The sequence below is a fragment of the Pelobates fuscus genome, chromosome 4 (assembly GCF_036172605.1).
Source record: "Pelobates fuscus isolate aPelFus1 chromosome 4, aPelFus1.pri, whole genome shotgun sequence".
NCBI classification, from domain to species: domain Eukaryota; kingdom Metazoa; phylum Chordata; class Amphibia; order Anura; family Pelobatidae; genus Pelobates; species Pelobates fuscus.
The window spans coordinates 389,897,266-389,902,898 of record NC_086320.1 but is presented as its reverse complement, the minus strand read 5'-3'; positions in this window follow the sequence as shown (position 1 = coordinate 389,902,898).

Below are 5,633 nucleotides of genomic sequence, written 5' to 3'. Positions count from 1 at the left end.
TGCCAGGGATAAATAATAACAATATATTATAACAGTGTGATATCACAAACACAGACTGCCAGGGATAAATAATAATATATTATAACAGTGTGACATCACCAAACACAGCCTGCCAGGGATAAATAATAACAATATATTATAACAGTGTGACATCACCAAACACAGCCCGCCAGGGATAAATAATAACAATATATTATAACAGTGTGATATCACAAACACAGACTGCCAGGGATAAATAATAATATATTATAACAGTGTGACATCACCAAACACAGCCTGTCAGGGATAAATAATAATATATTATAACAGTGTGATATCACCAAACACAGCCTGCCAGGGATAAATAATAATATATTATAACAGTGTGACATCACCAAACACAGCCTGCCAGGGATAAATAATAACTATATATTATAACAGTGTGACATCACCAAATGCAGCCTGCCAGGGATAAATAATAATAATATATTATAACAGTGTGACATCACCAAACACAGCCTGCCAGGGATAAATAATAACAATATATTATAACAGTGTGACATCACCAAACGCAGCCTGCCAGAGATAAATAATAACTATATATTATAACAGTGTGACATCACCAAACACAGCCCGTCAGCGATAAATAATAACTATATATTATAACAGTGTGACATCACCAAACACAGCCTGCCAGGGATAAATAATAACAATATATTATAACAGTGTGATATCACAAACACAGACTGCCAGGGATAAATAATAATATATTATAACAGTGTGACATCACCAAACACAGCCTGCCAGGGATAAATAATAATATATTATAACAGTGTGACATCACCAAACACAGCCTGCCAGGGATAAATAATAACTATATATTATAACAGTGTGACATCACCAAACACAGCCCGCCAGGGATAAATAATAACTATATATTATAACAGTGTGACATCACCCAACACAGCCTGCCAGGGATAAATAATAATAATATATTATAACAGTGTGACATCACCAAATGCAGCCTGCCAGGGATAAATAATAACAATATATTATAACAGTGTGACATGACCAAACACAGCCTGCCAGGGATAAATAATAACAATATATTATAACAGTGTGACATCACCGAACGCAGCCTGCCAGGGATAAATAATAACAATATATTATAACAGTGTGACATCACCAAACACAGCCTGCCAGGGATAAATAATAATAATATATTGTAACAGTGTGATATCACAAACACAGCCTGCCAGGGATAAATAATACAAATATATTATAACAGTGTGACATCACCAAACACAGCCTGCCAGGGATAAATAATAACTATATATTATAACAGTGTGACATCACCAAATGCAGCCTGCCAGGGATAAATAATAATATATTATAACAGTGTGACATCACCAAACACAGCCTGCCAGGGATAAATAATAATATATTATAACAGTGTGACATCACCAAATGCAGCCTGCCAGGGATAAATAATAACAATATATTATAACAGTGTGACATTACCAAACACAGCCTGCCAGAGATAAATAATAACTATATATTATAACCGTGTGACATCACCAAACACAGCCTGCCAGGGATAAATAATAATATATTATAACAGTGTGACATCACCAAATGCAGCCTGCCAGGGATAAATAATAACAATATATTATAACAGTGTGACATCACCAAACGCAGCCTGCCAGGGATAAATAATAATAATATATTATAACAGTGTGACATCACCAAATACAGCCTGCCAGGGATAAATAATAACAATATATTATAACAGTGTGACATCACCAAACACAGCCTGCCAGGGATAAATAATACAAATATATTATAACAGTGTGACATCACCAAATACAGCCTGCCAGGGATAAATAATAACAATATATTATAACAGTGTGACATCACCAAACACAGCCTGCCAGGGATAAATAATAACAATATATTATAACAGTGTGACATCACCAAACGCAGCCCGCCAGGGATAAATAATAATATATTATAACAGTGTGACATCACCAAACGCAGCCTGCCAGGGATAAATAATAATATATTATAACAGTGTGACATCACCAAACGCAGCCTGCCAGGGATAAATAATAACAATATATTATAACAGTGTGACATCACCAAACACAGCCTGCCAGGGATAAATAATAATATATTATAACAGTGTGACATCACCAAACACAGCCTGCCAGGGATAAATAATAATAATATATTATAGCAGTGTGACATCACCAAACGCAGCCTGCCAGGGATAAATAATAACTATATATTATAACAGTGTGATATCACCAAACACAGCCTGCCAGGGATAAATACTAATAATATATTATAACAGTGTGACATCACCAAACACAGCCCGTCAGCGATAAATAATAATATATTATAACAGTGTTACATCACCAAACGCAGCCTGCCAGGGATAAATAATAATAACATATTATAACAGTGTGACATCACCAAACACAGCCTGCCAGGGATAAATAATAATAATAATATATTATAACAGTGTGACATCACCAAACACAGCCCGCCAGGGATAAATAATAATATATTATAACAGTGTTACATCACCAAACGCAGCCTGCCAGGGATAAATAATAATAATATATTATAACAGTGTGACATCACCAAACACAGCCTGCCAGGGATAAATAATAATAATATATTATAACAGTGTGACATCACCAAACACAGCCTGCCAGGGATAAATAATAACAATATATTATAACAGTGTGACATCACCAAACACAGCCTGCCAGGGATAAATAATAACTATATATTATAACAGTGTGACATCACCGAACGCAGCCTGCCAGGGATAAATAATAATAATATATTATAACAGTGTGACATCACCAAACACAGCCTGCCAGGGATAAATAATAGCAATATATTATAACAGTTTGACATCACCAAACGCAGCCTGCCAGGAATAAATAATAACAATATATTATAACAGTGTGACATCACCAAACACAGCCTGCCAGGGATAAATAATAATAATATATTATAACAGTGTGACATCACCGAACGCAGCCTGCCAGGGATAAATAATAACAATATATTATAACAGTGTGACATCACCAAACACAGCCTGCCAGGGATAAATAATAACAATATATTATAACAGTGTGACATCACCGAACGCAGCCTGCCAGGGATAAATAATAATAATATATTATAACAGTGTGACATCACCGAACGCAGCCTGCCAGGGATAAATAATAATATATTATAACAGTGTGACATCACCAAACACAGCCTGCCAGGGATAAATAATAATATATTATAACAGTGTGACATCACCAAACACAGCCTGCCAGGGATAAATAATGACTACCTATTATAATAGTGTTATAAAAGATGTTTAGACACTGAACAAAATTATAAACGCAACACTTTTTACGCCCATTTTTCATGAGCTGAACTCAAAGATCGAAGACTTTTTCTCTGTACACAAAAGGCCTATTTCTGTCAAATATTGTTCACAAATCTGTCTAAATCTGAGTTAGTGAGCACTTCTCCTTTGCCGAGATAATCCATCCAGCTCACAGGTGTGACATATCAAGATGCTGATTAGACAGCATGATTATTGCACAGGTGGGGCATATCAAGATGCTGATTAGACAGCGTGATTATTGCACAGGTGTGGCATATCAAGATGCTGATTAGACAGCATGATTATTGCACAGGTGTGCCTTAGGCTGGCCACAATAAAAGGCCTCTCTAAAATGTGCAGTTTTATCACACAACACAATGTCATAGATGTCGCAAGTTTTGAGGGAGCGTGCAATTGGCATGTTGACTGCAGGAATGTCCACCAGAGCTGTTGCCCGTGAGCTGTCTACAAAGGAGTTTCAGAGAATTTGGCAGTACATCCAACCAGCCTCACAACCGCAGACCATGTGTAACCACACTAGCCCAGGACCTCCACATCCAGCATCTTCACCTCCAAGATCGTCTGAGACCAGCCATCCGGCAAGCTGCTGCAACAATCGGTTTCCATAACCAAAGAATTTATGCACAAACTGTCAGAAACAATCCCAGGGAAACTCATCTACATGAGATACCGTGACGAGATTCTGAGGCCCATCTTTGTGCCATTCATCCATGACCATCACCTCATGTTGCAGCATGATAATGCATGCCTCCATGTTGCAAGGATCTGTACACAATTCCTGGAAGCTAAAAACATCCCAGTTCTTGCATGGCCACCATACTTACCGTACATGTCATCCTTTGAGCATGTTTGCGATGCTCTGGATCGGCGTATACGACAGCGTGTTCCAGGTCCTGCCAATATCCAGCAACTTCGTACAGCCTTTGAAGAGGAGTAGACCAACATTCCACAGGCCACAATCAACAACCTGATCAACTCTATGCGAAGGAGATGTGTTGCTATGTGTGAGGCAAATAGTGGTCACACCAGATACTGACTGGTTTTCGGACCCCCCCGGCCCACCCAATGCAGTAAAACTGCACATTTTAGAGTGGGCTAAGGCACATGTAGCGAGGCCTGGGTAACCTGGCTGGTTATTCCCTTTTGTTAGAATAGGTCAGACCCATTTCCCCAGTAACTGGATGGGACACAGTTCCAGGATACAATCTTTGACAATGTTTATTTGGGCACAGCTTTTTTATGCACAGACCACCGCAGGGGGTCTCCATCCAACCTAACACAAACACATCCAGGATGGGGCTGGGGAACAGATAACCATTTGCCGCTCTGGGAGATACTAACAGGACACAGGGACACGCATGAGTACACAGTACATACAGAGGGGTGAAATTTGGGGCTCGGCGCCCCGGGATGGGAAGAGGGTACAGGGTTACATTTTATATGGATAAATAGCCCCGGGTCCCCCCTAGGATCCCTGCAAAAAGTGGGGCGATCGAATGAACAGAGCCGGAGATATTAGCTTCAAAGTCTGGGGCTCCAGGCTCTCCATCCCTGGAATTAGTTCCATGGTGTTGCTTGGTTTAGTCCGGCGAATTCAAACTTTGCGCCTAAACCAAACAACAACCAATCAGCCAAAATGGCGCGAACCAAATAACACCAATCGGCGTTGGGGGGGGGTGGAATTTCGCCGCCCAATCCGAAGAAAGGACACGAAACTCGGCTGCACCAATTGGTGCTCGGGGAGGATAGTGGTTTTGCGGCCCAATCAGAATACAGGGTGGAAAACCCGATGTCACCAATCTGCTGAAAGGCGCAAAACATATTTGCGCCAATCAGCGCCCAGGGACAAGGGGGGTTTCGCAGCCCAATCAGACGGAAGGGGGCGAAACCCAGTGTGAACAAGGCTCCTTCTTGTACTTGTCGCTAGCTCCCTGCGGCAACCAATCAGCGCTTTACTCGTGCCGACCAACAAGGAAAACGTCGCAAACCCAGTTTAAATGGGTGCTCCTCCTCCCATTGGTCAGCACCGACTTCCATGCGACCAGCGAGAACCTTGCTCCCGGCTGGCGCATGTCCCTCTCTCCGGTGGATATCCCCACGCAGGTATCCACCGGAGAGAGAGTGCTCTTCTGGGCAGCTACGAGCGTAGCCTCGTAGCTCCCACGTAAGGGAAAAGGGATGAGTGATCATAGCTCTGTTGGGGAGCAGGTAGGATGATCCTTGACACCAGGATCGA